The following is a 26,388-nucleotide window of genomic DNA, read 5'->3' on the forward strand; positions in this document are numbered from 1 at the left end:
ATATTAATATATCTTAATCTAGTCCTTTTGGACTCTTCTTTCAGTGATTTGGGTTAAATGTGCTATGACATGAGAAGAAAAAAAAATCAGATAATTCAGTTAAGCAAATAATTCATTATTATGCAGCAATTACTCCTTAATTTTTTTCATTCCTCCAAGGGGAAACACAAATTAGTTCACTTTGAGAGTGGTACAGTTTGATTATCTCATATGAGATCTTTATTTAAAAAAACAAACACACATTCAGTTCTGTCCCCTGTCCTCTTATAAAACAGCATTTTCTTCCTATGCTTCCTCTCTCCAAAATGTTGATGCCAGACCAAGAGTTCCACTGCAATGGAAAGTTTAAAGTGATTATATTCATTTTTTAAACTTTATGGATATCTTTGATAGTATGTTACAAATATTTACCCCCAGCTTAGCAAATATGTAGATACATCACTTATAGTCAACTTATCACTTACTAGAGTCCTAAATAATTATTTGGGTCTTAGAAAATACTTATTTGAATTAAAAATATGAACTTTAGTCAGTTACTTTATTGAATTCCTATAAGTACATGTGTAAGTACTTTAAGGAGTACAAGATATTAAATATATGTTTCCTGTCTTCTGGAGGCTCACATTCTAACAGTCAAAACTAGATAAAATTGTAAGGCAAGCTGGGTAGCCTTTTAAATTCTATTTCAGCTTCTAGAAACCAAAAGATGGAAAAGGTCATGTATAATCATTTAAAAAGGGATGATAGGCTTAAAGAAAGCTGAATGTCAGTTTGGATCCTAAAATTATTTTTAAAGATTTTTAAGTATTCTTTTTGAATGCATTTCTAGAAAGCTGGGTACATACCAATAAAATGTTATGCCACTTGTTTTGTTCTCAGTAGTCGAAACTGTATTTAGTATTTTTACTGTATTCAAGTAGCATTTTTGTTTGGAGAAAATTTCCTTTTTTTCTTTTTGATGACAGTGAATGATGTGTCAGTTAGATGTTGGTGTTAATACACCAAGAGAACAGTTACAAATAATGTTGCTCACTTCCAGTCCAGAGAAATGATCCAGAGGCCACTATGGGACAGTGACAAGACAAATCAGAGTAGCTGGAAAGGGCCTAGTCAGGTTAGTAGCTACAGATATACTTGGCCATAGACAGATCCATTGGCAACTAAACTCACTCTTTTCTGGTCAACACTTACGGTTGACCCATAGAGCTAAACATAGGCTCTTAGTCTAACTCTGGCATTAAAGAGTTTCTGAATTTAGAGCACATTTATTAATTATTTTGAGCCTTCTTTTTTCATCTGTTAAAGTGCTTAATAATATCAACTTAATGGTTTGTAGATATAATTAAATATACAACATGTGCATGATATCTGAAACAAAAAAGGTCTTCAGAAATGTTTATTTATTTTACTTTTGTACCTTCTGAAGTTTTTACAGTGAATAGGTCTCAGTTATAAAGGCTGCACATTGAGTAAAATAATATTCAGTATTGATTTTTTTAAATTCCAAACAGTATTTTTAACAGCCAGCAGCTATGTATTTTCTGAATACGGCCACACAATGCTTCTGGATGAGATGATGGATTAGTCATGTCTTCACAGTGCTGCTGGGCACCAGATTCTATTTATTAATAATCCTGTTTGGAGTGCTGTGTGGTAGAAATTATTTTAAAAATTATATTAATTACAAGGTTTAGAGAAAATTTTCTCAATATAGCTAAAACTATTTGGGGGTAGGGGGGGACTATTACGAAACAGGAGAAAACAGCCACTAGTAAAATGATCAAATGTCCTATTTTGTAATGCAATGTTTGATTCAAATAAAAGCAAGGATGGATGAAGAGAGGGACAGAGCTGGCTGATGTTTACCCAAATCCGTAACAGATGTAGTCTAGTCTAAGGATTTGAGGAGCTTCATAATTAAGATATTTAGCTTGCTGTGGATATTAGATATTCACCTGCTGTTTTTCACCTTTTCTAGAGAGTCTCTCTAAATTCTTACAGTTATTTCACAGCATACATTGTAAAAAATAGAAAAAAAACAAAAAAACAGGCTGGGCACAGTGGCTCACACCTGTAATCCCAGCACTGGGAGGCCGAGGTGGGCAGATCACCTCAGGTTGGGAGTTCCAAGACAAGGCTGACCCACGTGGAGAAACCCCATCTCTACTAAAAATGCAAAATTAGTCGGGAGTGGTGGCTCATGCCTGTAATCCTAGCTACTCAGGAGGGTGAGGCAGGAGAAGCATTTAACCTGGGAGGTGGAGGTTGCAGTGAGCCAAGATCATGCCATTGCACTCCAGCCTGGGCAACAAAGCGAAACTCCATCTCAAAAAAAAAAAAAAAAAGCTTCACACTTCCAAATAGTTAACAGGCAGCAGGGTCTCGTTTGCTCAGCATGTGTTTCCTTAGTCTTTGTATTTGCAAGGTTCCTAGGAGTATTCAAAACATTTTGGTTCAAAGACAGGTTCCAAAGGATTTAGATTGTTAGAATGAGATCAGAAAGCCTGCCCAATCTAGAGCTGTCCTTGGTAGGCCCTTAGTCCTAAAGTTGGAGTGAGTTCTACATGGATTCTGCCATGTTTAATGGCATCATTCAGCCTTTCTAAGGTTATCCCCACAATTTTGTTCAACTTTCAACTTCCACAGATCAGGAATATTGAAACCACCTGTAGCCCATATAATGTAAATTTGCCTGCAAGCGGACAATTTTTAACTATCAAATCAGAAGGGAATGAAATGGCTAGACAGAACTTATGCAATTTATTTTATTCCTATCTGCAGATTCACATCTGCTGTCTCCTGAATGAACTCACTTTTATATTCTAAATAATTACACCTCTGCTTTTTTAAACATAACTGTAGTAGTCCTTAGAGGATAGAGTGTATGTGTTTATATATATACATATGTATATACATAGAGAGTGCATATATATATATATATATACACACACACACACACACACACACACATATATATATATATGTGGCATTGACTTAAATATTTAAGGTTAAAAGAAAATTTCAAATGGATGGTATTCAATATATTAGTCATTAAGCATATGTAAATAATTAGTGATTAAAATGAAATAAAATAAAAATATTTCAGCCATAGTTTGCACTAGCCTCACTTCAGATGCTCAGCAGTTGCAACAGTGCAGATTTATAACATTCCTGTTATTGCAGAAGTTCTACTGGATGGCTATACTCATTGAAAGTGCACCCTGAAGAGTTTTTATATCATAGCTCGTCTCCTTAGGAAACAGTTAGATAATGGCATTGACACTTCTAACAAAGTATTCTAAATAGTAATGTGACCGAACTGGCTTAGGAAGAAGTTCAACAGAAAAATGACAAAGGGAAGGAAAGAGGGAGAAAGCAAAGAAGAAAAAAATAGAAAAGAACAGAGGAAGGAAGGAGGGAGGAAGGGAAACAGGGAAGAAGAAAGGAGGAAACTTTGGATATGTCAGGGACATTTTTATACATGGTACCACATTACATTTTAATGACTAATATTGGGACTTAGCTTATTTGAACTCAAGTAAAATATTCCCTCTCTAATATTCAGCTGCCTTTCTTGGGATAACTTAATGAATTGTTCAACAGAATTGCCCTGTTAGGCTGTGACTATGTAGCCAAAAAAAACTTACTGAAAAAAAAAAGAAACAAAAATAGTTAGTTCTCCTTGCTGGGATATGTCTTTATGACTATGCCAAGGGTAGTGACTTGGTATTACTTTTTGCAGAATGTTAATTAAGACAGCCCATGGCTATCTTAATTTTCATACAACTTATAGTCATGTAGACATGACTTAAAAGTTCATTTCTCTAAGTATATGTTTCTTTGTAAGAGTGTAACTCTAAAATAATATTCCTACTGCTTATTGGACATAGGAGTGTGATATGAATTAGTGTGACTCATGATGAATTAATAGGCCAGGGAAATTTTCACTTCAAGCTTCCGCAGATAAGCATCTAAGCTTTGTAGGTGGAGACAAAACAATTTTTCATAAACTGAACATTATGATGAATTTCTTTTAACTTAGCTTTTATACCTGTGTAATTATTCTACCATTTTAACACACCTGAGGTTAAAGATCTGTTTGCAGGATCTGAGACAATGTTGAGGACATAAACTTACAATGAGTCCACTTAAATGTGCTGTGTGATGTTTGTAATACTCAGGGGAGAATACGTTCAAAAAGTAATATTTTAAAAACCAGTTTCTCTAAAAATATAATTGTATTATCTTTGTGAGGATTATGTTTATGACCAGGGTTAGGTATGAGCAAAATTTCAATTTGATTTTCTAGTCTACTCTGTTCCATTCTTTTGGTTTACCTTTTTTTCAGCTTTCTCTTATGTCCTTTACTTAATCTCTCTGGCTGCCGAAAGATGACAGGTTTTTCATGCTGTTCATAGGTGACCCAGAGCTTTTTACTTCTGTGCCTCATCATAGCAGACATTGTCTCAGGCTCTGAAACATCAGCTCTCCCTCATCCCACAAATCTTTTATTTGTCTCAGGAAACCGGTAATTTAATTTGAAGAAAGATTTACTCCTTTTAGATAATGTTTATATCTTAACATTTGTCTTTAACTCTGTTTAATAGTCAGGATTTCAGATGTTGTAGCAAACTGTTATCTTGCTTTGAATGTATTACTGTGGTGCCTATTCATTGTTATTATATTGTTGATATATAATTTATATAGCTTAAACGTCTTCCTTTTAAAGTGTAGAATTTAGTGGTTTTTAGTATGTCCACTAAGTTTTCATCACCATTCTCTAATTCTGAGACCTTTTCATCACCCTAAAAAGAAACCTGTGTCCATTAGCAGTCTCTCTCTTGTCTGCACTTCTCTCATTCCTTAGCAAATACTAATCTACTTTCTGTCTCAATAGATTTGCCTATTCTGGACATTTTTTATAAATATGCTAATATATTATATGACCTTTTGTGTCTGATTTATTTCCCATATCAAGCACAGTGTTTTCAAGATTTATACATGTCACTGTATGGGTCCATGCTTTATTTGAATGCCTGGATAATATTCCATTGCACAGGTATATATATTTGTTTCTCTGTTCATCAGTTGGGTGTATTATTTGTACTGTTTCCATTTCAATACAGCTACCATGAATACTAGTGCTATGAACATTCATGTACAATTATTTTGTGAACATAGTTTACAATTTAGGGCGGTACATACACACAAGTGAAATACCAGGAGCCAGATTATATAGTCCCTCATTGTTTAGTTTTTTTTGAACTACACAGCTGTTTTCCCAAGACTTCCAACTTATCCATATAATCATCAAGACATTATATTTTTAATTTAGCCACACTAGTAGGTGTAAAAATTGAACTTCACTATACTTTTGTATTTCATTAACCTAATGATGTTGAGCATCTTTTCATGTGCTTATTTACAATTTGTGTATCTTTTTTGTAGAAATATCATTCAAGTGCTATGACCAGATTTAAATTAGGCTGTCTTTTTTATTTAAACTGTGATCGTTCTTTATATATCCTTGCTACTAGATTCTAGCAGACATATAATTTGCAAATATTTTCTTTCAACCTGTGGATTATCTTTTCACTTTCTTAACGGTAGTCTCTAAAACACAATGTTTTTAATTTTGATAAAGTCCAATTAATTATCTTTTGTCGTATTCTTGTACTTTTGGTGTCTTATCTAAGAAATCATTGCCTAGTCCAAGTTAATGAAGATTTATCCCTACATTTTCTATTAGAGTTTTATAATTTGACTATTAAATTTAAATTTTTTATTTATTTTGAATTAATCTTCATATATGGTTTAGAGTAAAAGTTTAATTTTATTCTTTTACAGGTAGATACCAAGTTATCCTTGCATAATTTATATGATACTTTTCTGTCCCCATTGATTTGCCTTGGCACCATAGTCAAAAATTAATTGACCATCAGCAGAGGATTCTGGGAAGATGGTAGAGTAGGAAGCACCCAAAATCTGACTACTTACTTACCCAGACAGCAGTTGTACTGGCATAATCTGCTGATGTAACTATCTGACAGTGATCCCAAATCTTTTTGGCACCAGGGGCTGGTTTTCTGGAAGACAATTTTCCCACAGACCAGGGTGGGGAGATGGTTTCAGGAAAACCCAATCACATCGTTTATTGTACACTTTGTTTCTATTATTATTACATTGTAATGTATAATGAAATAAGTAGAAAACTCACTACAATGTTGAGTCAGTAGGATCCCTCAGCCTGTTTCTCAACTAGATTGTTCCATCTGTGGGTGATGGGAGACAATGATAGATCATCAGGCATTGGATTACCATAAGGAATGCACAAACTAGGTCCCTTATATGTACAGTTCACAATAGGGTTCAAGCTCCTATGTTAATCTAATACCACTGCTGCTCCGACAGGTGATGGAGCACAAGCGGTAATGCTTGCTTGCTGACTGCTCACCTTCTTCTGTTGGGCAGTCCTGTTCCTAACAGGCCACGATGGTTGGGGACCCCTGCTATTTTGGCTCTCTAGAGTCTATTGAAGGTTTAGAACTTCCACAGGAAGGCTTAGAGAGTACATTGTGGATACTTTTGGCAAATTTCAGCTTTAGCACAGCGGCAGATACAAATTTCCCACCTCTCAGCTATGCAGCAGGTTGTGGTGCATATATTCTTGGAGCAACTTGTGGGACCCAGGGTAAGCATAAAAAATCCTGTTCCACAAATACCAGGGATCTGATCTCTGTTCACTTATGGCTGCTTGTTTACACAGTGGGGCAAATAAATAGTGGCTATGTTGGTATACCTCCCTCCATTGCTGCAATCCATCCCCCACAAACTGAAGTCACTCTCATCGGATTTAAAGGGCTTCTTCCCTTCCTCCTTGATTTTTTTCCTTTTCTCTTTTGGGTGCCAGACATTAAAGACTAGGGCATTCAAAACAGCTACATATGCAGAGAAAATTAAAACATGACTGCACATGTCCAGGAAAAGGCTCAGAAAAGATGTGAGAAAACTTAAGACTGATTCTTGGCATGTGGATGACCTACAACAATCAAAAATTAACAAGACAATAACAGAAGAAATAACAAATCCTGAGGAAGGAGGATAATTTGATTTCCAGAGTTACTATATTCTTAGATTTAGATACCCGGTTTGCAACAACAAAAAATTTACAAACAAACACAAAAGTATGGAACATTTAAGAAAAAAAAAAAATTCAAAGAAATTGTCCCTGAAAATGACATGATGGGAACTATATTAGACAAAGACTTTAAATAACTGTCTTAAAAATATTCAAGGAACTAAAAAAGATGTGGAGAAAGTCAAGAAAATAATACATGGACAAAATGGAAATATAAATAAAGAGATAGAAAACCTAAAAAATAAACCAAAAAGAAATTCTGAAGCTGAAAAGTATAATAACTGAACCTTACAAATTCACTAGAGATTCAAAGATCTGACAAAATAGAGAAATCTGCAGACTTGATGATAGAACAATGAAAATTGTCAAGTCTGAGGAATAAAAAGAATAAAAAAGATTGAAGAAATGTAAACAGAGCCTAAAGGACCTGTGGGACACCATTAAATGGACCAACCATTTTTAGAGTCCTAGAGGGAGAAGAGAGAAAGAAATAATTAGGGGAAAATATCTGAAAAAAATTATGGCTGAAAATTTTCTAAGTTGCTGAAAAATAGAAGTACAAGTACCCGAGAAGCTGAACTAGCGCCAATTATGATGAATTGAATGAAAAACCAACCAAGGGATTCAAGCAACAACTAGCACAATGAATAGAATAGTACCTCACATCTCAGTACAAAGCTTGAATGTAAATGATTTAAATGTGCTACTAAAAACATACAGAATGGCAGAATGGATAGGACTCCACCAACCAAGTATCTGCTGTCTTCAAGAGACTCATCTAACACATAAAGATTCATCTAAACTTAGGGCAAATGGGTGGAAATAGATATTCCATGCAAATGGACACCAAAAATGCACAGCCGTAGCTATTCTTATATCAGATCAAAACATACTTTAAATAAAAAATAGTTAAAGAAGACAGAGACATTACATAATGAGAAGAGGTCTTGACCAACAGGAAAAATCACAGTCCTAAATATATATGCACCTAACACTGGAGATCCCAAATTTATAAAAAAATTACTACTAGGCCTGAGAAATGAGATAGAAAGCAAAACAATAATAGTGGGGGACTTCAATACTTGACTGATAGCACTACACAGGTCATCAAGACACAAAATCAACAGAGAAACAATGAACTTTAACTGTGCCTTAGAACAAATGGATTTAACAGTTATTTACAGAAAATTCTACGCAACGACTGCAGAATATGCATTCTATTCATCACTAAATGGAGCATTCTCCAGGATAGACCATATGATAGGCTGCAAAACAAGTCTCAATATATTTTAGAAAATATAAATTATAGCGAGTACTCTCTCAGACCATAGTAAAATAAAATTGGAAGTCAACTCCAAGAGGAACCCTGAAAACCATGCAAACGTGTAAACTAAATAACCTGCTCTTGAATGATCATTAGGCCAACAGTGAAATCAATGTGAACATTTAAAAATTTGTTTGAACTAAATGATAATAGTGACACTACTTATCAAAACTTCTGGGATATAGCAACAGTGCTAAGAGGAAAGTTCATAGCCTGAAATGCCTACATCGGAAAGTCTGAAAGAGCACACATTGACAATCTAATGTCACACCTCAAGGAACTAGAGAAACAAGAACACATTTAACCCAAACCCAGTAGAATAAAAGAAATAACGAAGATCAGAGCAGAAGTAAATGAAATTAAAACAAAAATAACAATACAAATGATAAATGAAACAATAAGCTGGTTCTTTGAAAAGAAAAAATTGGTAGACCATTAGCAAGATTAACCAAGAAAAGAATGAAGATCCAAATAAGCTCAATTAAATATGAAATGGGAGATATTACAACCAATACTACAGAAATAGAAAAGATCATTCAAGACTACTGTGAACACCTTTATGTACACAAACTGGAAAACCTAGAGGAGATGTATAAATTTCTGGATATATACAACTGTCCTAGATGAAACCAGGAAGATATAGAAACTCTAATAGACCAATAACAAGCAGTGAGACTGAAATTGTTATTTTTAAAATGCCAACAAAAAAAAGGTCAAGACTAGGTTGATTCACAGATGAATTATATCAAACATTCAAAAAAGAATTGGTACCAATCCTACTGAAACTATTCCAAAAGCTAGAGAAAGAGGAAATCCTCCCTAAATTATTCTATGACACTGGTATTGTCCTAATACCAAAACCAAAAAATTACATAAAAAAATAAAACTACAAACCAATATCCCTGATGAACATAGATGCAAAAATATTCAGCAGAATACTAGCTAACCAAGTCCAGCAGCATATCAAAAAGATAATTCACCATGATCAAGTGGGTGTCATACCAGGGATGCAGAGATGGTTTAACATATTCAACTGAATAAATGTGATACACCACATAAACATAATCAAAAATCACATAATCATTCCAATGGACATATAAACAAGCATTTGATGAAATCTAACATTATGATTAAAACCTTCAGCAAAATCAGCATATAAGGAACGTATCTTAAGGGAATAAAAGCCATCTCAGGGACATATCTTAAGATAATAAAACCCACAACCAACATTATACTGAATGGGGAAAAGTGAAAGCCTTCCGTCTGAAAACTGGAACAAGATAAGAATGCCCACTTTCACTACTTCTATTTGACACAGCACTGGAAGTCCTACCCAGAGCAATCACACAAGAGAAAGAAATAAAGGGCATCCAAATGGTAAAGAGGAACTCAAACTGCTGCAGTTTGCTGATGATATCATCATATATCTAGAAAACCCTGGGCTGGGTGCGGTGGCTCACACCTGTAATCCCAGCACTTTGGGAGGTGGATGTGGGTGGATCACCTGAGGTCAGCAGTTCAAGACCAGCCTGGCCAACATGGCAAAACCCCATCTCTACTAAAAAGACAAAAATTAGCCAGGCATGGTGGCAGGTGCCTATAATCCCAGCTACTGGGGAGGCTGAGGCAGGAGAATTGCTTGAACCTAGGATGTAGCAGTTGTAGTGAGCTGAGGTCATGCCACTGCACTCCAGCCTGGGTGACAGAGTAAGACTTTGTCTCAAGAAAGAAAGAAAGAAAATGTAAAACATAAAGGCTCATCCAAAAATCTCCTAAAGCTGATAAATGAGTTTAGTAAAGTTTCAGGATATAAAATCAATGTATACAAATCAGTAACACCTATACACCAAGTACTCAAGCTGAGACTCAAATCAAGAACTCAACCCCTTTTACATTAACTGCAAAAACAATAAAAATACTTAGGAATATACCCTAAGTAGGTTAAAGACCTCTACAAGGAACACTACAAAACACTGCTGAAAGAAATCATGGATGACACAAACAAATGGAAACTCATCTCATGCTTATGGATGGGTAGAATCAATATTGTGAAAGTGACTATATTGCCAAATGCAATCTACAAATCCAATGCATTTCCTGTCAAATACCATAATCAGTCCTTACAGAACTAGAAAAACATTTCTAAAATTCATATAGAACCAGAAGAGAACACACACAGCAAAGCAAGACTAAGCAAAAAGAACAAATCTTCAGCCATTATATTACTTGACTTCAAACTATATTATAAGGCTATAGTCACCAAAACATCATGATACTGGTATAAAAATAGGCACATAGGCAAATGGAAGACAATAGAAAACTCAGAAATAAAGCCAAATATTTACAGCCAAATGATCTTCAACAAAGCAAACAAAAACATAAAGTAGGCAAAGGGCAGCCTATTCAACAAATGATGCTGGAATAAATGGCAAAGCCCATGTAGAAGAATGAAACTGGATCCTCATGTCTTACCTTATATAAAAATCAACCCAAGATGGATTAAAGGCAAATCTAAGACTGAAAGCCATAAATATTCTATAACATCAGAAAAACACTTTTAGACATTGGCTTAGGCAAAGACTTCATGACCAGGAACCCAAAAGCAAATTCAACAAAAACAAAGATAAATAGATGAGACTTAATTAAACTTAAAAGCTTCCGTACAGCAAAGAAATAATCAGCAAAGTAAACAGACAACCCAAAGAATGGGAGGAAATCTTCACAAACTGTGCATCTAACAATGGACTAATATTTAGAATCTTCAAGTACTTCAAACAAATCAGAAATAAATCTTGTCAAAAATTGAGCTAAGGACATGAATAGACACTTCTCAAAAGAAGATATACAAATGGCCAATAAACATGAAAAAATGCTCAACATCACTAATGATCATGGAAATGCAAATCAAAACCACAGTGCAATAACAACTTATAACTGCAAGAATGGACATAATTTAAAAATAAAAAAAATAAATAGATGTTGGCATGGATGTGGTGAAAAGGAAACACTTTTGCACTGCTGGTGATAATGAAAAGTAGTGCAACCACTATGGAAAACATGGAGATTTCTTCAAGAACTAAAATTAAATCTATTTGATTCAGCAATCCTGCTACTGGGTATCAACACAGAGGAAATTAAGTCATTATATGAAAGCACACACACACACCACGGAAGCCTACTCGGCCACAACAAGAAACAAAATAATGGCATTTCCAGCAAACTGAATGGAGTTGGAGATTAGAATTCTAAGTGGAGCAACTCAGAAATGGAAACCAAATGTATATTCTCACTTGTAAGTGGGAGCTAAGCTATGAAAACACACAAGCATAAAAATGATACAATGGACTTTGGGAACTCAGGGAGAATGTTGGGAGGGAGCTGAGGGATAAAAGACTGCAGATTAGGTACAGTGTAACACTGCAAAGGTAACGGGTGCACCAAAATCTCAGAAATCACCACTAAAGAGCTTATCCATGTAACTTATCAATCAATCAATAAATAAAAATTACAATAGCAAAGACCTGGAACCAACCCAAATGCCCATCAATTATAGACTGGACAGGGAAAATGTGGCACATATACACCATGGAATATTACGCAGCCATCAAAAACGATGAGTTCGTGTCCTTTGTAGGGACATGGATGAACCTGGAAGCCATCATTCTCAGCAAACTGACATAGGAGCAGAAAATCAAACACCGCATGTTCTCACTCATAGGCGGGTGTTGAACAATGAGAACACATGGACACAGGGAGGGGAGCACTACACACTAGGGTCTGTTGGAGGGAAATAGGGGAGGGACAGCAGGGTGTGGGGAGTTGGGGGGGGATGGCATGGGGAGAAATGCCAGATATAGGTGAGGGGAGGAAGGCAGCAAATCACACTGCCACATGTGTACCTATGCAACAATCTTGCATGTTCTTCACATGTACCCCAAAACCTAAAATGCAATATATATATATATATATATATATATATATATATATATATATATATAAAACAAAAAAGCACTTGATAAAATTCAACACCTTTTCATGATAAAAACACTCAACAAACTATGAATGAAAGGAAACTATCCAAACATAATAAAACCAGTATATATTAAAAAACAAAACACACAACCAACCTAGGACTCTGTAGGGAAAGGCTGAAAGTTTTTCTCTAGGATCAAGAGCAAAGTAAAGATTCTCTTTCTCCCCTTTTATTTAACATAGTTGTGGAAGTTTTAGCCAGAGCAATTAGGCAAGAAAAATACATAAAAATGATCCAACTTGGAAAGAAAGAGGTAAAATTGTGTTTCCAGATGTAATCTTATACATAAAAACTAAAGATTAATAAAATTGTTTGAATTAATGAATTGACCAAAGTAGTAGGATTTAAAGTGAACACATAAAAATTGTCTTTCTATACATTAACAATGAAGATTTTTTAAAAAAATAGGAAAGTAATTCCATTTACAATAATATCAAAAAGAAGAAAATACTTAGAAATTAGCTTAACCAAGAAGATGAAAGACTTGTACAATGAAAACAAAAATGCTGAAAGAAATGAAGAATACATAAGTAAATGGAAACACATCGTGAATTCATGGGTTGGAAGACAGTCTTGTTAAGACATCATTACTACTCAAAGTGATTTACAGATTCAGTAGAATTCTTATTAAAATCCCAGGTGTATTTTTTTTTCAGAAATAGAAAAACTTATCCTAAAATTCATATAGAATCTCAAGGGATCCTGAATAGCCCAAACAACCTATTAAAATAAAGCTAGAGGACTTAACATTTCCTGATTTCAGGACCTACTATAAAGCTACACTATATAAAACAGTGTGGTATTGGTGTAAAACAGATAAATAAACCAATAGAACAGAATAGAGAGCCCAGAAATAAACCTTTACCTATATGATCAAATGATTTTTGACAATGATATCATGTTCGTTCCATGAGGAAAGTATAATCTCTTCAACAAATGATGCTGGAAAAACTGAAATGTATATATTATTGTACTTTTACATTCAATATATATTGATACTGAAATGTATTAATTATATATTGATCTTGTATACTGCAAACTTGATTAAATTGCTTATTCTAATTAGTTTTTACTAACATGTATTCATTATTAATATTATTTGTAACACTGTATTCTGATGTAGTAGTACATTACTAACCTATATTAAAATTAATCAACTAATGGTATACTTAAATAAATCAACTAATGAGGTATATCACAATGAGGAAGAGATTATAAACAGGAATGGGCTTAAATTTCCAAATCTTAAATTTACCTGGTGCTATACAAATCTGAGTGACTCCAAAGTACTTTAAAGTAATGTTCTGTCTCTTTCATTTTAAGTCAGAAACAAGTTGATTTAATATTTTGAGAGAAAGAGATAAAGTTTATAAACATATAGATGCATAATCAACTGTTCTGTAAAACTCATAATCATTTTCTTGATTGAATTGATGTTGTACCAAATAACATTTATTGGAAAGGTTGAGTTCAAACTTTATGTATTGTTAAACGTTAACATTCCATAGCAAAATTTTATCCACAGTCAGTACTTTCATTGTCCTTATTAACATTATTCTTTACAAAAAAATCCATAGTCTTACTGAAGCTAGGCAATTCTTACCTTTACTGCAATACTACAAATATAATTCTGACTTCAATATTTCTGACTAGTCATTATTTATGGATATTAGATTCATGCTTAACACTAAGATTAGTTCAGCCAGAGGCATAAACGAGCTACATTTGCTCCTTTTGTCTGTCATACTAATTACTACCAATCTCTATAGATTCGTCAAGCATTCAAACCGCCATGGCAATCAGACTAAACATCACACACACACGTGCACATGCACACACATGCACACACACACACACATTCTCACAGATTCGACCTAAGAATTGAATTTTTTTCACAATATTGCAACTTTACTGAATGATAATAGGTGCAAAAATCCAAAAATATATAACATGTAATATGTTTGAATCTTTAAAATGTTGATTTTTAGTTATACTCCATTATTCTGGAACACACATGCAATTATCTTTCTAGGTAAAAGCTAACATTTTCTATTCTGATAACAAGCCTATTAATGAAGTCCAAGATGACTGTGCAAGCCGTGAAGTGTTTGTCTGAGGAGACAATTTGGAGGTTTCTTTTATTCCCATCTTGGTTCCTCCATTTTCTATGTAACCCTGGGCAAATCTGTGTCATTCTTTTTGACTTGAGTTTTCCATATGTAGAATTGAAGTAATAATTGCCATTTATATATTATTTTTTTTTCTGAACAGGTGTCATGAGAATTAATGAGATTATTAATCAGTAGACCTCCAGGCCATTGTCAGTGTCAGGATGGTATTATTGGCCTCTAGAGGAAAAGAGATGAGAGAGTTTTGGGGAAGAGGAAGAACCTTGATGAAATGGGAAAGACTTTGAAAATAGAGCTAGGTAATGATATTAGCCTTTTAAAAATTGGATAAAGTACGTAAGAAAAAAAGGCAGAAAGAAGTCCTTCCATTTCCTTTTATTCTAATACAGTCCAGCCTTCCCCAACTCTATACAACTTCAACCAAACTAGGTGATCTATGCTTCCTCTGTTCTACCATTATATTCAGCTATGCCTACTTTCTTCCATCATTAATCACAGTAGAGTGCTAATGTTACTTTCTTGTCTAAAACATTGGAATTTAAAAAAATAAGATGCTGTATTTTATTTGTCTCTCTACAGAATAGAGCATCAGGTCAGGCATTTACTTGTGCTAAAAGATGAGAATATGGATGTGAATGGAGGGAGATTTTTACATGATTGAAAAGTGCCATTTTGTTTGGAAAGGAGAAGTGGCTTCCTGTTCTGTGATGAATATGCCGTGAACAACATTTTTGGCACTCGCAAATGAATGTCAGGAAAGGCCTTAATCTAATATTCATTCATTCATTTTTTTTAATTGCCCAATTGCCAAGCCTTGTTTTCTATGATGACAGAGAAGCAGGAAGAACTTCCTATTAAGCTGAAATTGATGTTCAAAGTAAAGGTACTCAGCACTAAATCTGAATTAGTAATCAACTAATTAGATCAGTCCATATGCTTAATGGTGATGTTTCAGTTAACATTTTCTTTAATCAGCTAAGGATGCAATTCACTAAGCTTGCCTTTTTCTCTTCAAACTTTTTGTTAAATCTGAAGTCATAGATGTATCTTTTAGTAAAATACAGACTTAAAAATGGAGATTGCTTTTTAAAATTTTTAGATCTAAGCCTAATTTTTATTTTATTAAGAAAATTAATCTAATTCCTTCACTCTCTTTTCTGTTATCTTCTGCAGTTAGACTACAAGCAGTTAAACCCACTTTGTTTCCCAAAGACCCAAATTCTGATGCGAACACCATTTCTAAATAATCACAAATAGTACCATATAGTGCATATTTCATTGTAATGTGTCTCTATCACCCCATGGCACAGGCAACTCCTAAATGCCTGAAGAAAAAGATACCACAGGTCTTAATAGCTATATATAGTTTGCCTGCTCATATAGTTTATAGAAGTGGAAGATACACAGGATTGCCTAATTCATCTCTCAGAGCATAGATGAAGCTTCTAAGAAATAGCTGTGCAAAGATGCAGAGACTGTTGTCATAGCTGCAATGCCAGTGCCCTGCCGTCCAGTCTGGGTCATTTCCCACTGTGTCCTGCTCCTTGCCTGAATTCAGCATTATATTTTTCACATTTACCTCTATGGAGTATCTTGATTTCTCCATTTTTCTCTCATTGCCACTCCTGTGTGTCACTCTATTTAATTATAGAGTCTTTGGGAACTACTTCAACTCTTATAAAGAATTAGTTAAGTCAAGTGTTGGAGATTAAATAAATTTGAAAAAGAAATGAAAACAAAAAAATGATTTAAGAAACATTCAAGTCAAGTGTTGGAGATTAAATAAATTTGAAAAAGAAATGAAAACAAAAAAATGATTTAAGAAACATCTGTCTTTGTAATTATACTACCATAAAAAATTTCCATAATATTAAGAACCAGGGTACATGTTTTATTTAAGTGACAAAGGTTTCTAATCTATATCAACATTGAGCTATAAATAAAACCTGTATTTAAGAAAACAAAAAAGAAAGCATAGCATTTGCAGTAAAAAGAGAACTCACTTTAGTTTTTCTGAGGAAAAAAGTTATATTTCATTAAGCTTTAATTTCCCTTTCATAATTCCTAGGCCTTCTCTATCAATTTTTTAAAAGTAGAGAAGCATTGCACTGCAGAAATATATTAAGTTTGCAAAAATATATATGCTCGTTATAAAAAGTAAAGGGCTTTAAATATGGGTTGTTCTGCATAACAGTTTGTCCTATGTCAGTAAATGAATACTTAAAATACAGTTTTTCATGGAAATAATATTATAGATGGTATAATTTTACAAGTCACTTTATGAAAGGCTGGCTTTTCCAAGGCAGATTTTTCAAAAGCAGAAACACTTCCCTTAGACGGCAGCGTTGAAGGAAAGCCCTCTCCCATGCCTAGCAATGGCAACTGGCTACCTTACAGCTCTAAGAGAGGTTGAGGTACAAAGAATTACTCATAAAACAGAAGTTCATAGCTTGTAGTCTGTTCATTCAAGAAATAAATGATATATTAATCTCCTTTATACTGTGGAACAATTATTATGAAGTGGGCATACAAATACATATTCACAGACATACTATAGTAAATGAAATGCAGAACAAAACCTGACCACATGCCCCATCTCACAACATAGAAGAAAACCAAACTGAATTCATGAGCATTTCCTGTGTAACAGGAACTATCATATACAAATAATTTAAACTTCATTCCAATCCTATCAGGAAGGTTTTTTTTTAATCTAACATTAACAAAGAAGAAAGCTGAATTCGCCAATGGTTTTGTCCCCGCTCACTCAGATGATAGGCAGAAGAACTCTAATTCAAACTCTGCCTGACTCCTAGACCCAAGTCTGGCTCTTCACCAACCCTCTGGTGATGATACCAAAGGCTGTCATCAACCTCCATCTGGAAGCTAAAAAGTTCAAGGAAACATTTTCTAACATTTTCAAAAGCTAAAATGAATCACTATAAAAACTTTTCCTTGTATAGATCTAAGTTTCCCAAGTAACATGAAAGGAAGAAACCAACTGTGAATGATAATTACATTAATTTCTCAGAGGGCAGAAAAAAACAAAATTTTTAAAACCACATAATTAAAGACATTAGTTTAACTATCTGTCCTAAGTTCCAGATCTAACCACCAGAGTGGAGCTAAAACCAATTTATCTGTTCTCCAAAGCAGAGGCTGCCAGCCAATAGTGTCTCAAAGGAACGACACAGATACTCCATCAAAGCATAAATATAGTAGTTTTCAGATAGTGGCAGTGATGTGGATTCTTAAAATACACCTAGAATAATTTACATTTCTCTTTTTGACAAATGGCAATTATTTTGTAACTTTAGTTTTTAATTTACTTATACTAAAAGAAATTTCAAGGGTTCAAAATACTATTCATTACTTGACAATATGCCACGTGGCAGCTGCATATTTTTGCCAGCACACTTGTTTTCTATCATCATGATGCCTATATTGTTTAAATGTTTATAAATTCAGAGAATAAATGTACATCTGTAAAACCATCACTTCCTTTAAACCCTAAATTATAGTATGCATCAAATTATCAATTTCAGGTCCAGAAGAAACACACATTTATTTGAGTAATTGCTTCTTACCTTTTATTGTAATTGTATTTTGAACTCATGACTTTCTTATTATTTAGGTGTTTTATTCAGGGTCAGAAATTATTCTTTAGGCCCTATTTTTTTAACTTTACAGTAACAAAAGAAAATAAAAGTGAACTTACTAATAAAACTCCAAATATCTTAGTAATCACATGAAAGAAAAATAAGAGAAAATATTTACTCTTTTTCTAAAAAGATGTGATTTCAAACATTCAAATATTTTGAAAAACATTAATTATAATGAATGGTTTTGTATGTACCCAGAGATTTTACCAATGTGCCTACTTAGGAACTGAGAGAGAGAAAGTAAAATTATTTAGGAGTGAATTGAACTATGAAAAAAACAAAATCATTTAGAATTATTTCTGGAGTATACATATTATTTTAATTCATTCACTGCATCCATTTGCAAACCATGACATATTAAAGTTAGAATAAAACAATCTCCCCTGAAAAATCACTTTTCAAAATATTACATTTTAAGTTCATTCTATACATTTTATAAGTTTTCATAAATGTAGTGAAAATATGCTTTGAAATCAGACAGCCCTGGATTTTAATTCTGGCTCTAGGTTTTACTGGTTGGGAGATTCTGGGCAATTTACATAATACATTTACATATTTGTTTACCCATCTATAAATGAAGACAACAATAGCATTCTATACTATGGGGTGTTGTGAGGATTAAGTGAATTAATGCATGTAATAAGCACACTCTCTGTCACATGATAAGCACCAAATATTAATTCTCTCTATATACACATGTTCTAAATTTATCTTTTATTTTTGTATCTTGTATTTAATTTATATTGGCATTAACTGTATTAACCTTGTAAATATTACAATATCATCCTATGATATTTGGGTTGAAAGAAACCATAGACATTTTTTTCTGCAATCCCTATATATAAAGAACCATAGGAAATTCCTGTGGAAATTCTGGTGCACTGCTAATTCAACCTCTGTTGGACTTTATATTCTCTAAAGTACTAATGAAATATTTGAGTGAGACAAAGAAGCAGGCTGGATTAAAATCTTTACAAATGTGGATCCTGAAGGGCTAAAACATCACTAGGTTCCAGCTAACAAAATTTCCTACGCAGGACTCTTTGCATGACTGGAAAATGTAAATTTCTGTTCTTCTGTTTTAGTATTCTATTGCTGTGAAACAAATTACAACAAATTTAACAACTTAACACACATTTATCATCTCCTAGTACCTGTATGTCTGAATTCTAGGCATAGCATGACCAACTCTCTGTTCAGACTCTCACCAGACTGAAGTATATGTCAGCTAAAGCTGCAATCTCATCTGGGGCTTAGGTCCTTTTTCAGGTTACCTAGTGAATTCATTTTAGAACTCAGTTCCTTACAGTTTAAATTTAGGTCCCCCTTTCCTTGCTAGCTGTCAGCTCAGTACAACTCTCAGCAACTAGACACTGGCTGCAGGTTTTTGCCATGTGGGCCCCATAGACAGTTCAGAGCATGGAATTTTGCTTTCATCCATATGAGGTTTAATGTGTCTCTTTGACTCTCTTCTGCAAACAACCCCAAAAAAATGCTCTGTTTTTAAAGGGCTCATCAGATAAGATCAGGCCCACCCAGCAGGATCTTCTTTTACCCATATAACATCATGTTCTCATGGGAGCTACACATCAACCTATTAACAGGCCACCCCGACTTAGGAGGATTGTACAGGGCATATGCCCTAGGGAATGGAAGCCCTGGAGGTTGTTTTAGGATGCTCTCTAGTACATTCTCATAACAAAAGGAATACTAAAGAAGAAAAGAAAAAAAAAAAAAAGGTCCTTGCCTGCACTGACATAATCTTGGTGTGATAGTTTTACTACGAGCACATACAAGTTGCAAAAGTCCCTGAATCTCAAGCCACCAGCCATAAGAAGTAGCCTACTCTGTACACTCATATTTGTCTGTCAAGTACTCTTTCATTATTATATTTTCTCATTTTAAAGGATAGAACCTGCTACTGACTTAATGATAGTTTTTGGCATTGGATTAATGGAGAGATGCTTCTTTAATTAATTTTGACTATATGGTGAATTCCCATTTCATAAACATGAAAAGATAGGTAAGAAGTAATCAACTTTTAGGACCTACAACTTAAATTGTGTTTCTTATTAGAGATCAGGCTCAAAATGATAGAGATGTTAAGCGACTTTCTCAAGACCACAGCCTAGCATTGTCAAGGTCAGTCTGGGAGGAGAGTGAGCAGCTGATAGCAGCTCAAGCCATGGGTGCACAGAGTTCACTCCGGGCAGCCCTGACATCAGATCTTGGGTTTACTGCAAATTCCAGGCTTCACATGCTGCTGGGAGTTAGGGTTTTAGTGAAGACTTTCCCAGGGTTAGGACTGGGTAGGAACTGCATGGAATTGTCCTGCAATGGAAAGGCATTATTGCGACTGCAGTTGAGGGTGGCCAGGAAATGGAGCCCGGGCAAGGAGTTAGTCAAGTAAATACTTCACTTGGAAATCACTGGTTTAGAGTCTTTGTTAAATGACTCCCTACAATTGGCAAATTCTTTGTTCCTTTTGTTTTCTTCTGGAAGCCAATAAAGCAGATGATCCCCCTTCTCTGCAAGAACAGCCCCAACCCTTCTCACCCCAGGGAATAGTTAAATTAATGAAATAATTATTTGAGATTATTTGAACGATTGATATTTGGAAGAAGTGATTTGCAGATGTTGACTCCCTGGAAACAGAAGAGAAAAACTGAGAGGAAACTATAATGCTTTCTCAAATCAAGAACCTTGTGAGTGGGCCTGCCATGTGCAGGCTGTAATCCTTGGGTAGGTTTCTGTGCCAGAGGAATGGAGTGGAAGGCAATTCTAAGAAGATGGACCCACCCTATACAGGAGGCAAAATAAGCTTATCTGCATAGCAATGTGGGCCTTATCAGACCAATCTATTCACCACCTTTTTGGGGAAATTTAGAAGTTTAGAAGGCATTACCCATACAATTTTATCTTGTTATGGCAACTTGAAATTTGAGGATAACAGGAGACTGAGAGTCAGAGGAAAGGACTTATAACAACATGTTTGAAAGGGGTGGAAGTATGAGGATTCAGCAGTATTTGTAGAAAACACAAATCTGAGGTTAGTGGGAAAATGGAATTGCTTTGTAAAGAATTCATGATATGACATATGCCAGTAAAACATAGAGAGATGCAGCTGATCTGAAGAGAAATCACTGATTTCTGAAAGTTTTTGGCCAATATTATAATCATTTACATTTTCTTAATGGGTGGTTATTAAAAATGGGAAGCTGTGCCGGGCGCAGTGGCTCAAGCCTGTAATCCCAGCACTTTGGGAGGCCGAGGCGGGTGGATCACGAGGTCGAGAGATCGAGACCATCCTGGTCAACATGGTGAAACCCTGTCTCTACTAAAAATACAAAAAAAATTAGCTGGGCATGGTTGCGCATGCCTGTAATCCCAGCTACTCAGGAGGCTGAGGCAGGAGAATTGCCTGAACCCTGGAGGCGGAGGTTGCAGTGAGCCGAGATCGCGCCATTGCACTCCAGCCTGGGTAACAAGAGCGAAACTCCGTCACAAAAAAAAAAAAAAAAAAAAAAAAAGGGAAGCTATGTATCTCTTTGTTAAGATATCTTTTATTAGATTATCAAAGGTTACATAATAGCTCCTGTTTTGATACCTGCTGCTAGTTTGATATTTGACTGACTTGGAATAAATATAAAATTGTGTGCTCTCATCCTATCTGAGAATGAATACTATGGAATTTTAGATATAGATTATGTTTTATGAATATAAAAACTTCAGAAAAATGAATCAGTTCCAAAGAATCCCACTTAACTTCTATTTGCCTGCAAGAAGCTCTACATAGCAAGATAGAGTTGCACCTAAAATATATATGGCCATTTAAAAGAAGATATTAAATACCTTCATGTTCTGAGAATGAAAGAGGCTTGAAAGGATCTTCATGTCTCAGCAAAGAGGGTTAGCTGCCCAAATTTAGTTAAAGAAAGACAGGTGATACACATTAGATGGATTAAATTCACAACACCCAATAAATTACATATTACGGAGAAGAGTTAGGGTCAATGAGCTCTCTGAGAATATTCCAAGCACAGATTTTCATACACATATTCTTACCATAGATTCAGCTAATGTAGAAACTTAAGTGCTGCTCCACTGTTTTTTAGTAATTAATGTCTATGAAATGTGGAAAGCAGTCAGCCTCTGGAGTCACCACTTTATCTTGAAGTGACTGTGTGAATCACTCTTCACCGCTGACTTACTTTAGCACATATTCAATTTATATTGTTAATTTTTTAAATACTGCTCCTTGGTGAGCAGAGCTATCCTATAGGCAGTTTGCCCAGAATAGCCTAATTACTGACTGGTTGCTATGCATTATTTTGTATCATCTTAGATTGTCCAAAACTTGATTCTATTCCAACATTCTTGAATTTAAGAATTTAGTATAATATAGCATTCAGTCTGCTACATAGAGTGGGTAGAAAACCCAAATTTAGTGAACTGACTGAGTTGAAGCTAGAAATCTGTCCAACAAATAGATGAGAATGTCCAGTCTTTTTTTCTTGAAGCCCTGTCACCTCAACCATTCAAAAATTTCTTTTTTCTCTGAATAGGCATATTTATGTGGCTTCCTGGACCTACCTTCAGAACTACACACACACACACACACACACACACACACACACACCCCAGAGACAAAACCAAGAAACTAGTGTATTAAAAGAAAGACATAATTGATCTGGTAATATTTCCCTATGCCTAAAATGTATATGTAAAAAGGGACCAATTATGTTATAGATTTAAAAGAATGTGGGTTGCAATTCAAAAGGAACAGCACATATAGGCAAAGCCTATGTGAATGTCAGGACATTCTCCTTCAAATACAACAACAACAACAAAATTGCACCTTCTCTTTACCTATCACATTATCTGAACACATTTCTGTATTTTAAATTAGTTTCCAAACATACTTGATTTGTGCCAATTGACTTTTTCAATAAAACCTTGCAATTTTACTTCCTTATGAAGTTCTCAAAATCTGCAGTTTACATCAGAAACCAGTCTCTTTGTCAATGTTAACAATAATATTAGTATGAAACATCTTTCAGATACTCTCATTTCTTTCCTGAATATAATATAAAGCCTATCATCAACTAAGCCTCTAAGTAAACATAGCAATGTGTGGTCCCAACATGGGAGCCATTCATTGCGTTGAAGACAGTGTCAATAATTGCTTAAATATTCAAAACTGGCTCTGCATCCTAACAGTCAGCAGTAGCACATTTACTCAGCAATGATTCTTTTATGTAATATAAAGGTTTTAAAAAAAACCTGCTGTTCTCATCTATTCATATGTATTATATCTCTTTTAAAACTCACATGCATGCTCACAGAAGCACACCCAAGTTCAAATTATATTGTTACTTTATAACAGTTTCAGATGCAGCAAGGCAATATTATCTCTAAATAGACAATGAGTATTACTTACAAAAGAGGCAGTGCTCCAACCTATATCTTCTATTTAAGGCATCCTAGAGAGGAGCCACTTCATGCCTTGCTGAGACAAGATAAGCTACCTCCAAGAACAGAAACTCACTTGGCATTATTTTGCTATTAATGGCAAAACTGCAATTACTTTTGCACCAACTTAATATTTGTGATTCTCCCTTAGCACACACTCCCTTTAATTACTTCCCTTCTTGATTTCTAGTGATGCTTTTTTTCTGAGCTGTTTTTCCCCAGTATAGTGATGGTCATTTATCATTTACCATTTACCAAACCAGTTACCTGTCTCTCAAGATACATGTGCGTAAATTCCCACTTTTTATAGATCCTGTCACTTGACTTAACTCTAAAGATGGTAGAATGAAGGTGAGGTCATACTGAGTTGTACTGATCCAGAATAGCCCATGACTATACTCTGGAATAGCCCAGACAGAAATGGTAGAACTGTCTAGAGCTCAAGAGCTCTTTCCTACCAACAGTCTGTAGATTTAACATTCCGTGAATCACAGTGGGGGTTAGGCACCCCACGTGAGGCATGTCAGAGCGTCTCCTATCCCCCACTCTATCCTTATGCCTTTGCTTATTGCATCATGTTCACCCAACTATATATACCAATGCCAATATTTTAGAATTAAGGCAGTCTGGGAGCCAGTCCTCATGGAAAATATATCTATTCCTCCATTGTTCCATTTTACATCAGTCTCTGAAGCCAGGTAAAACTCCAGACCTGCCTGTGCCCTTGGCTCTTTCATTAGCCCCACTGGTTCCATAACCAGTCTCTGCAGTGGCCCCATCTTGTGGGATGACCTGCATGTCTCAGACCCAAGACACACTTTTAACATTGTTCCCTTATCTTTTGTATTGTTTTCTGATATTCTTTTCTTATATAGTAATACATCATTATCTAGTGCCTGTGACTACTCTGAACTTCTATATATTTATTTATAGGGTGGAATGACTGGAATTACCAAAATGAAGAAGTACCTAGCTTATATATGAAGAAAGCACTTTTGTAATAAAATTCTCCAAAAAGTGTTTATGATTACTGGAAAACTTTTCAGACTTTTTAAGACTTCTAGTATGAAATTTACCATTATAATTATGTGGACATTGCAATAAACACAAAAGAGACTTGGTAAAATTTTAAAATCACAAAATCTATAATTTGTAACTTTCAGCTTTTCTTTTTCACAATAGCACAGCTTTGGTACTGACTTATACAATTTGACCTTTGCTCAAATTCCTTTTTAATGTAAGATTTTATTGAATAACTGAAACCCCAATTTCTCAAGCAAGGGGAACATACAACAGCCAATAATATTTGTATGAGCAACCAAACTTACTGGTGAAAACAAATGAGCAGAGAGGTGCCAAGTGTGAGTTTGTTCTATGATGATAGTCAACATTCACTATCAAGTTTTAGTAACATTCCAGTTGCTGAAAATATGATCCTAGGTGACAAAGCTGCAATTTTACCTGAACGGAATATTTGTATAGCTCTCATTCTCTGCAGTAACTCAAGATGTACAAATAGTGATTGATCATCTGTATAGAAAATATTTGGAATATTCCTTTTGGATTACAAAGAATGAAATTTGAACTGAGACTTTGATAACTGAGTCTAGATGATAACATAATAGGCCTGAAGCGTTCTGTTCTCAGTCACAAGTAAAGTGGGAGGTGAAGAAATTTTGCATATGGGTTTTCCTAATTTAGAGAACAGTGAGTACTGACGCTATTGAACCAACAGGCAAAATTCTGTCAAGGCTGCTTTAAAAAGGCAAACAAAAGGATTAGTGAGTCTGGAATTATACTTGCAGGCCCTGTACCAGAATTTCATAGACCAAGGACTCAATTTATCAAAGTTTAGTTATTTACATACTGCTGTCCTTGTTTTTATAAGTTTTCTCCTGTGTACCATTTTTTTATATAATATTTTTTAAAACATTATTTTGTATTTTAATTTAAATGTACTTCATAATGAAAAATATGCCATTTGTAGAACTGGAAAACCACCAACACTGTGTCACATGAGATGACTATAAAACAAACTTGATGGGAACAAAACGTATTATTAAATTTTAGTTAGAGGGTGATGTTTAACAAAGGCTCTGTGCCTGAAGATTATCTGAGTTTTTTATCAGGGAGAAACCCAAAATTTAGAGTGCTGTTTAAGACATATGAGCACTAAATTTGCCATAGAAATTTGCATAAGTAATGAGGAGCTAAATATTAATCACCAAGACAATGGGGAAAAGGTCTTCAGGGCATGTCAGAGAATTTTATGGCAGCCTCTCTCATCACAGTTCTGAAGGCCTAGGAGTGAAAGATGGTTTTGTGGGCTGGGCCTATGGTTCCCCTGCTCTATACAGGCTTGGGACATGATGCTCAGGATCCCAGCTGCTTCAGCTCCAACTGTGGCTAAAAGAGGTCAAATGTACTGCTCAGGATGTTGCCTCAGATGGTGCAAGCTCCAAGCCTTTGTGGCTTCCATGCGGTGCTGGTCCTGCAGGTGCACAGAAGACAATAATTAAGATTTGGAAACCTCTACCTAGATTTCACAGGATGTATGGAAATGCCTGGATGTCCAGGCAGAATTTTACTACAGAGGCAGAGCCCTAATGAAGAACCTCTGCTAGGGCAGT

Source organism: Saimiri boliviensis, chromosome 2, assembly GCF_048565385.1.
Source record: "Saimiri boliviensis isolate mSaiBol1 chromosome 2, mSaiBol1.pri, whole genome shotgun sequence".
In the NCBI taxonomy this organism is placed as follows: Eukaryota; Metazoa; Chordata; class Mammalia; order Primates; family Cebidae; genus Saimiri; species Saimiri boliviensis.